Below are 10,226 nucleotides of genomic sequence, written 5' to 3'. Positions count from 1 at the left end.
AAGAGCCTGTGGGGATGAAGGAAGAAGTTCAAGCTGCTCTGAAGGAATTGGCAAAAAACAAGGCCCCAGGAATTGACGGCATGCAAATTGAAATATTTCGACACATGCTGCCCTGATGCACTCACTAAGCTGTGCCAAGAATTCTGGAGAACACCCCCCTGGCCAATTGACTGGAAGAAATCTATCTTTGTTCCCATTCCAAATAAAAGTGATCTGATAAAGTGCAGAAAATATCAAACAATATCATTAATGTCACATGCAAGCAAGATTCTGCTGAAAATTACCCAAAAACAACTGGAGTAACACGTCAACAGAGAACTGCCAGAAGTGCAGCCTGGGTTTAGAAGAGGCCATGGTACTAGGGGTATTATAGCCAATGTTAAATGGATCTTGGCTAAAAGCAGAGAGCACCAGAGGAATGTGTATCTGTGTTTCATTGACTATGCAAAGAAATTTGACTGCGTGGATCACAACAAACTGTGGCTGACTCTGAGAAGAATGGAAATCCCAGAACATTTGATTGTGTTTATGTGAAACCTATGCTTGGACCAGGATGCAGTCATTAGAACAGAGCAAGGAGACACTGCATGGTTCAAAATATGGAAGGGTGTACGCCAGGGATATATTCTGTCTTCATATCTTTTTATATGCAGAATAGATCATCCGGAGGCTGTGCTTTATGAGGAAGAATGTTGCATCAGGATTGGAGGAAGATTCATCAACATCCTGTGTTATGCAGATGACACAACCCTGCTTGCTGAAACTGAGGAGGACCCGAAGAACTTGCTGCAGAAAGTCAAAGACTGCAGCCTTCAATATGGATTGAAGCTCAAAATCAAGAAAACAAAGATTCTCACCACTGGGCCAATTGGCAGCATCAGTATGGATGGTGAAGAGATTGAGATAGTTAACATTTTTAGTTTGCTTGGCTCCACAATCAACACTCTTGGTACCAGCAGTCAGGAAATCAAGAGATGAATTGCACTGGGAAAGTCAGCTGTCAGAGATCTCTCCAGAGTACTGAAGAGCAATGATGTCAGTCTGGATGCTAAGATGCACCTGATCCAGGCCATAATCTTCACGATTGCTTACTCTGTGTCAGAGAGCTATACAGTGACTAGGGATGATAGAGAATTGATGTCTTTGAGCTGTGGTGCTGGAGAAGAGTGTTGAGTGTACCATGGACTGCCAGGAGAACAAACGGTTTCTTCCTAGAGAGAGTGAAACCAGCCTGCTCATTGGAGGCAAGGATTCTGAGGCTTCATCTGGCATACTTTGAGCATGTTGCAAGGAGGACCAGTCCTTGGAGAGTGTAGAGGGATGGAGAAAGAGAGGGAGACCAGCAGTGAGATGGATTGTTAAAGCGACTGAGGTAATGAGGTTAGGTGTTTCAGAGACAATAAAGTTGGTCCAGGATAGAGCAGGTTTCAGGGCTGTTGTACGTAGCGTCACTATGAGTGGCAAGCAACTTGACGGTACATAACGACCACAGCAAGGATGACAGAAGAATTGATCCCTTTGACTTGTGGTGTTGAAAAGGAGTGCTGAATATCCCATGGAACAAATATGTCTTAGAGAAAGTGTAATCAGGATGTGCCTTAAAGGTGAAGATGGCTGAGCTGCTGGTATTAACACACTGGTCACACAGCCTCTGGGTATGGCAGCAGCCATTCAACTGCCTCAGTGCAGTACCTGACAGACATGCACTGTACTGTTGTTGTTAAGTGCCGTCAAGTCGCTTGCGACTCATAGCGACATTATGTACAACAGCCCTAAACTCTACTCTGTCTTGTGCCAATCGCACTATCCCTGACACTCACATCCCGATTACCCCAGTCACTGAATCACCTCATAAAAGGCCTTCCCCTCCTGAACTGTCCCTCCACCCTCCCAAGCATGATGTCCCTCTCCAAGGACCGGTCTCTCCTCACAACATGTCCAAAGTATGTTAGACCGAGCCTCAGAATCCTTGCCTCCAAGGAGCCACCCGGTTTAACCCTTTCCAGGATTAATCTGTTTGTTTTCCTAGCAGTCCATGTTATTCTCAATACTCTTCTCCAGCACCACAGCTCAAAGGCATCAATTCTCCTTCTGTCCTCCTTGGTCATTGTCCAACTCTTTGATGCATAACAAGTGATTGCAAAGACCATGGCCAGTATCAGACGCACCTTAGTCTCCAGAGAGACACCATTGCTCTTCAGAACTTTGGAGAGGTCCCTAACAGCAGACTTTTCCACCGCAATACATCTTTTAATTTCCTGGCTACTGGTGCCAAGAGTGTTGACTGTGGAGCCAAGCAAACTAAAGCTGTGAACAATCTCAATCTCTTCACCATCCATCCTGATGCTTCCAATTGGCCCAGTGGTGAGAATCTTTGTCTTCTTGACATTGAGCCTCAATCCATATAGGAGGCTACAGTCCTTGACCCTCTACAGCAGGTGCTTCAGGTCCTCCTCAGCTTCAGCAAGCAGGGTTGTGTCATCTGCATAACGCAGATTGTTGATAGATCTTCCACCAATCTTAACCCCACATTTCTCCTCATAGAGCCCAGCCTCCCGGATGATCTGTTCTGGATACAGGTTGGAAAGGTATGGAGATAGGATGCATCCCTGGCGTACACCCTTCCCAATTTTGAACCATGCAGTGTTCCCATGCTCTGTTCTGACGACTGCCTCCTGGCCCAAGTATAGGTTTCGCATTAGAACAATCAAGTGTTCTGGGATGCCCATTCTTCTCAGAGTCAGCCATAGTTTGTTAAACATAGTCAAATGCCTTTGCACTATAGAACAATCTCATTGATTTCACATGCAAGCAAGATTCTACTGAAGATTATCCAAAAACGACTGGAATAGCACATCAGCAGAGAACTGCCAGAGGTCCAGGCTGGGTTTAGAAGGGGTCGTGGTACTAGGGACATTGTAGCTGATGTTAGATGGATCTTAGCTGAAAGCGGGAATACCAGAGGAATGTCTATCTGTGTCTGAATCTGTACTGTGCTGAGAAGAGAAAACTATAAAGAAGCAAATGCATGTTGTTGTTGCTGTTGTTATTTGCCATCGAGTTACCTGCAACCCATAGTGACTATATGTTCAGCAGCTCTGAACCCCGCCCTGTCCTGAGCCAGTCTCACTAACACCGACACACCAACCCCCATTGCCCCAGTTACTGTATCAACCCATCTCATCCGTCCACCCTTCCAAGCATAATGTTCTTCTCCAAGGACCGGTCTCTCCTGGACACGTGCCCAAAGTATGTGAGACAGAGCTTCAAAATCCTAGCCTCCAGGGAGAAACTTGGTTTCACCCTCTCAAGACAGACCTATTTGTTTTCTTGGGGGTTCATGAAGACTCTTCTCCAGCATCACAACTCAAAGGCATCGATTCTTTTTCTGTCATCCTTAATCATTGTCCAGCTTTCTGACGCATAGCAAGTAATTGTGAAGACCATGGCCCAGATCAGGTAGGTGCACCTTAGTTTCTAGACTGACATTGTTGTTTTTAAATACTCTGGAGAGGTCCCTGACAGCTGATTTTCCCAACGCAATTCGTCTCTTGATTTTCTGACTGCTGGTGCCAAGAATTTTGACTGGGGGGCTGAGCAAGCTCTAAGTGTTAACAACCTCAATCTCTTCTCCATCTATCATGGTGCTGCCAGTTGGCCCAGAGATTAGAATCTGTCTTCTTGATGTTGAGCTTCAATCCATATTGAAGACTCCAGTCCTTGACCTTCTGCAGCAAGTGCTACAGGTCCTCTTCAGTTTCAGCAAGCAGGGTTGTGTCATCTGTATAATATAGGTTGTTGATGAGTCTTCCTCCAATCCTCATTCCACATTCTTCCTCATAAAGCCCTACTTCCCAAATGATCTGTTCTGCATGTAGATTGAAAAGGTATGGAGACAGGACGCATTCCTGACACACTCCTTTCCTGATTTTGAAACCTCCAGTGTTTCCTTGCTCTATTCTGAGGACTGCTTCCTGGTCCAAGGATAGGTTTCACATAAGCGTAATCAATCGTTCCAGGATTCCCATTTTTCTCAAGGTTAGCCACAATTTGTGTGATCCACAGAGTCAAATGCCTTTGCATAGTCAATGAAACACAGATAGAAATTCTTCTGTACTCTTTGCTTTCTGACAAGATCCATCTGACATTTGCAATAATGTCTCTATACACACAAATTATAAAGTAAGTAGCAGCATGCAAGTCTGTCCCTCTCAACCTCTCGTTGCCCTCCGTAGAGTAGAAAACTGGCCAATAAGTGCTGTGCCCCCACTATCCACTGAGTCTCTGATTGCTCTGACAGGATGTTCAGGCTGCTGCCACGTCTGCCCTGTGTGTGGGCGCACCCGGGGAAGATGGTGTTCTGGACATGCCCACCTGCTACCCACCACCCCTCTGCATGGTGTATGTATGTGTATGCATTATTGTTGTTGTTATGTGCCATTGAGTTAAACTCAATGGCATGTAACAAAAACATCATCTCTCTCTACATACATACATATTTATGCATATTGTTGTTGTTATATACCATCAAGTCCGAACCAGCCCACAGCTGACCCTCCAGCAGGTTTTCAGAGGCAGTAAACCTCATGGGAGGAGATCGCCCATCCTGTGGAGTGGCAGGTGGATTTGAACTGCGTGCCTTTGGGATCACAGTGTAGCTTCTTACCAGTAGGTCTTTAACTCACATCACTAGTCTTGGTTTCCTCAACTTTAGGACAGACCTGGCTGAGACATTTTCTTGCTATAACGTTACGGTGAACCACCTAGTTTTAGCAAAAAGAACAGAATTAAACAATGGCTTACATGAAGAAAAACTGAATTTGAGTGCTCACTGTATACCTTACACATAAACCAAACTGGTACACATGACTTCCGTTGCAGGAAATGTCCACAGAGGTGGGTCAGGAGTGAGCATGGAGCCAGCTGAATGCAGCCGGCACATCAGGAAAGCAGTGATCACAGCTCTTATTTGACGGAAATTGTCAGTGGTTCCAAGGAATTGCTGCAAGAAAACTCCAACCCTTGTTGGCAAGTTCATTCCGATTTATGGCGACCTTCCACCAGGGTTCTGAGGCCGCAGCTCCTCACTGCGAGTGGGTGTGGGGTTGAAGGGGTGAGGGCAGAGGGTGAAGGCGCAGGCTGCTCCAACATGTAATGTACAGCAACACAGGGATCCTTGCAGTGAGAGCAGCCCCTTTTATCTGGGTGTGAAATCAGCCTGCTTTTGTATTCTTACTGGCATAAGGCAATGAGGGAAAATAGGGGCTCTCAGAACAGACTGATCACGGATTTTCTGTTCAAAACACTTCAAGAAGCGTTCTTTCCGCTCAGTTTCTTCGTCTTTGGGTGAACTAACAATCTTCCCTGGCCAAGGAAGATGCCAAGTTTCCCCCACACCACGTCTGCAGCTGTCGAGATGGTTCACGCTGGGGGACAGCCAGAGGCTTTGGAGAGGGTGGAAGCGTCCAGTTGTTCCTGGTCACCATGCAGTCACACAGTGGGAGCCCACAGAACCCTCCAGGTAGCTGGCCAGCTCGGCTGGACAGAAGGCTGCTGGGGAAGCTGCTGGGAAGAGCTGGGCTGCGAGCAGGCTGGATTCTCTCATTATATCTGTGAGAACTCAAGTGACCTCATGGAAGAATAGCCAAAGTAGGTGATTTGAGTGCCCAGCTGCTTCTCAGGAGCAGGACGGGCAACCTCCTCTCAGGAAATGTACTTACTTCTCCTAAAAACCTGCTAGAGTCAGCTGTAAGCCAGTTCCAACTCCAACAACAACAACAACAATATATATATATATTGTTATATATAAATGCATTACTCTCACGGATGAGGTTCCCCAACTTCCTCCTGTGAGCACCTCATGCATTCAAACCTCATGCCTTTGGACCGGAATCTTCTTACCACCATACCATCAGAGATCCCTTTATGTATTGTTGTTGTTGTTGTTGTTGTTGTTGTTGTTGTTGTCATGTGCTGTCGAGTCACTTGTGACTCACAGCGACTCTATGTACGACAGCCCTAAACCCTGCTCTGTCCTGTGCCAATCTCACTGCCTCCAACACACCCACCCCAATTATTACACATCCATAAATTTTACACTTTAAAAATGGGCCATTTAATGCATGTCAAATACTCTCTCTGAAGTTGTTAAAAACAGAAAATGAGGCATTTCAACTGTGTGCTTTTACTCACTTAGAAAGACACCAGTCTCCCATCCCCACCCCATCCACCCCCGGCCCCTGGCAATTCTCACCCTCCGGCCCAGTCCTGCCCTCAGCACACTCCCTCCTGAGCAGGAGTTTGGGCCTTTTTGAATGACCAGAATAAAGCATGTAGAAGGGCGTGTCCAACCATTGGCACAAGGTGGTCTTCAAGCTGCAGCCCCCAAGTCAAGATTAGCAGCCACTGACCTCGTCCAGGTGGCAGCAGACACAGGTCCAGGACCAGGTGACGAGGGTCCACAGTTTCGAGATCATCTGATCCCAACAGCTTTCCCAGGGCAGACTCGGGGCAGCTGGAAGTTGGGGGCCAAGCAGAAGTCATGGAGCCAGGCCCTGGCCATCAGCTGTGCTGACTGCTCCCCTCAAGCTAATTGATATCCAGCACCTCACATCGCATTTGGAAAGGGGTCTGTGGTGCAATAGCTGCGGTCCAAGTCCCCTCTCAGCCTGCTAGTGCTATCCTGAAGGCCATAACCCTCTGCCAAGGCCTGGCATGAGGCCTCTGTGCAGGGGCAGCCTGCCCACATCACCTCTGGTCAGGACCCTGCCCCATCTCCTGTCTTGAGTCCTTTAGCTTCAATCTAGGCCATGGCTGAGTCCTAGCCTGACCAGCCAGTCCTTTTGGGTCCCCACACCTCTCTGTTCAGGTGAGGTGGTCCCGAGGATCCAGCTGTTCTTCCTCGAAGCCCAGCTCCTCCCAGAAGCTCTCCACTAGCCTTCTGTTCAGCTGAGCTGGCCAGTTGCCCTGAGGGGAGCAACTGCTGGCTCCCGCTGTGGCCATTGCCATCTCTGCTGTGTGACTTCCATGGTGACAGCTTCCTCACCACACAGCCTGACCCAGAGGCGACCAGCTCCTCCCAGCTTCCCCAGGCCCCTGGCCGGCCCCCCCAGGGTGAACCCTGTAGCTACACGTGCTTGGAGGGCAAGGGCAGTCAGATAAGGCCTGTGCGGTGGGCCTCACGTCCGGTCAGCGCCACAGGGCCAGCAGGGCCCAGGCCAACATCCCCATCTTATCTGTTTGTTTTCCATTCTACATCCGCTGGAATCAGCAGGAGGTAAGCCAGGGTAGGCAAGTGAGGGGCCGCTACCCCCAGGCCAAATCAATCCTCTCCCTGCTCAGACCTGAGGGCTACTATGTCCACACTGGGACCAGCCTTCAGGACCTAGTGCCTCTCCAGAGTGGGGGTTGAGCCCGGGGTCAGAAAGGCAAGCCCCCATAACACAGAGACCCTGAGCTGAGAGGGAGGGCAGGCCTTGGGCCCAAGGCAGCAGACACAGCCTTGTTGCTGGAACCTGGGCCAGCGTCAGGCCCCTCCCAGGGATTCTGGAGTATTGGGGGTTCTGGGATCCTGGGACAAGTGTCTGCTGTATCTGCCAGCCCAGGGTACCCTCCGGACATGGGTGTCCCCTCCCAGTGTCCCCTCCCATGGAATGACCCACTGCAGTGCCCTCTGCTGGGGAGAGAGAAGGGTTGGATAGCTGGAGGGAGCATTTGGGGGTGCTAGTGTGACACGGGTCAGGGTGCTGAGACTTCAGGGGCATAGACATGGCCTCCTGAGGTTGGTCCTTGTGAGGACAGGTGAGGGTTCTTCTGGGAGGGAGGGGCTGGCAGACAGGCCACTCTTCATCCTTGAGGCTGGCTGGGTGGGAGCACATGGACCTCATAGCCCGAAGCATCCCCTCTCCCCGCCACCCTTACTGTCTAGGGTCCACCTCTGCCTTCTCCACATGATTTGGTGCCCTCCCACTCACCTTGGGTCAGGATTAATAACCTGGAATGCCCAAATGGATGGAAAGGACTCAGTCCCTTGCCCACAGAAGGCAAGAAAACCACAGGCCTTCCAAGAGAACAGCTCCAGCACTTCCTAGCAGGAGTGGGCAATGGGCCCTGACCATGCCCTGGGCTGGAGAGGGAGGTGCCCACAACCCCACCCAGCCCCACTCAGCCTCACCACGCTCACCGCCTGGACAGAATTCCTGTCCACTCAGTCACACAATAGGCTGTGGTCAGTGGTCAGTGGTTGTTGTTAAAGAAAAGGACAGTTTGTCTGGGTGGTGGCTGGTGGGGAAAGTGACAGACCTTAAAACAAAGCTTGGGTCAAATGAGTACTGATTCTGGGTGTGGATGCAAGGGAGGCGGGAACTGGTGGAAGAGGAGGAGGGTGATCGGAGAAATAGAGTGAGGGAGGAGGGATGGGAAGGATCAGAGACAGGGCCTGAAGGAGAAGGGGTGGAGGAGGGGCAGAGACAGGATCTGAGGGAGGAGGGATGGGAGGAGCAGAGACAGATCTAAGGGAAGAGGGGTGGAGATCTTAAGACAAGATCAAAAAAGAATGAGAGAGCAGGAAGGTGCCTGCCTAGCTCCTGTGAGTGCATCCCTCACTCTTTTGAGTACCCTCTCTTTCAGTGAGACACCTGCTCTGGTGTTGAAATACAAGCCGGAAAATACTAGAAACCACATAAGTCAACATTTGATCCATGGCCTTTAGCTCTGCCCAGTAAAAGGGTGAGACTTACGTCTCTCTTCCCCAGAATGGCATGTCTGACTCAGGTGGGCCCAGTGAGTGAGATCAGGCCAGGACGTGTGGACAGTGTGTTCAGTCCCTCTCCCACCCAGTCAGGGGACGGTAACGGCCTCTAATATCCAAGTGAGGACTAGGGCCAGGCCCAGGGCTTCAGGTCTTCTTGCCTAGTTACTCTTCTAGAACCTTCTGGAAGGAACTGTTTTTGCCAACATCCTCCCCCAAGCCTTCTGCCAACGAAGCTACAGCCATGCCCCAAAGGGGAATGCCCACTCTTGTAGTTGGGCTTGGAAGCACCCTTCTCAGGCCACATGAGGGTCTGCAGGAAGAGATGTTGCAAAGCAGGAGAGACAGCTCAGGTGGCGGGCAGAAGGTAGAAGGTAGAAGGGGACCCTACCCAAGTGGGTGCAAGGCAGTGCAGGGAACCAGCCAGGTGGACAGTCAGGGTCCCAGACACTTGGACTAGAAAAGCACAGGGTGACCACTCTGCCCTCATCCAAGCCCCAGAGATGGACAATCACTCACTTGTCCAGCCGTAGAGCTGCTTCCTAAGGCCAGCCATGACCTGTTACCTACAGATTGCAGAACAAAAGCTTATCTATCACCACAGTTTGCTCAGTGCTCCATGCTGCTGGTCATGGGAGGTCAAGGGGCACATCTCCAGAGCGTTCCATGATGCAGCCACGCGGGGGGTACCCAGGGCAGGCTTGACCAGCCAAGTGTAGAGTAGAGGCGTCATCCATGACCACCCTTGGCAGGAGGCCCCGGAACACCACGCCACACCCCAGGTTTCCAGGAACCCAACCACAGCACCAGGCCACCTCCAGAGCGCTCAGCAAGCCTGAGGCTCAGTCCTTTGTGCCCCTCCCCTTGAGGCTCTGAGCTGCCAGGCTGCCTGACTATGGGATTCTCACAGCCCCTTTCGTTTGCAGACTTGCTGCCAGCCACAGGCTGACTCAGGTCTGGACCAGGTACACTCCAGGGGAACCAGACAGGAGGGGCCAGATGACATGTTACACCTGCCTCCACCTCAGTCATGCTGCAGAGGTGAGGTTTCTCCATGTTACAGCTGAGAGGAGCCTCAGCACCTGACCATAGCTGACTGAGAAGTCCTTGATGGACTCGGGGTCCAGGCCAGTGTCCACACAGGAACACCTGCTGCAAGGCAGTACCGCCCCCATCATCCCAGCACAACCTCCACAACGCACCTTCAGGAAGCACCCCATGTGTCCTCAGTACAACTCCCACGTCTCCACCAGTAGAGACCTCAAACCTTCACCCAGTTTATCCCCAGCCTCATCTCAGCAGAGCCCGCTCACACACCTCCTCCTCTGCACAGCCCCTCACACACCTCCTCCTCAGTACAGCGCCCTCACCTCCTCAGGACAGCCCCTCACCTCGTCCTCAGCACAGCCCCCTCACCTCCTCCTCAGTACAGCCCCCTCACCTCCTCCTCAGCACAGCCCCCTCACCTCCTCCTCAG

The sequence above is a fragment of the Elephantulus edwardii genome, unplaced genomic scaffold (assembly GCF_000299155.1).
Source record: "Elephantulus edwardii isolate Elephantulus edwardi_28Jun2011 unplaced genomic scaffold, EleEdw1.0 scaffold00126, whole genome shotgun sequence".
Taxonomy (NCBI): Eukaryota; Metazoa; Chordata; class Mammalia; order Macroscelidea; family Macroscelididae; genus Elephantulus; species Elephantulus edwardii.
The sequence above is the reverse complement of the archived record's forward strand: the minus strand, read 5'-3'. Positions refer to the sequence as shown.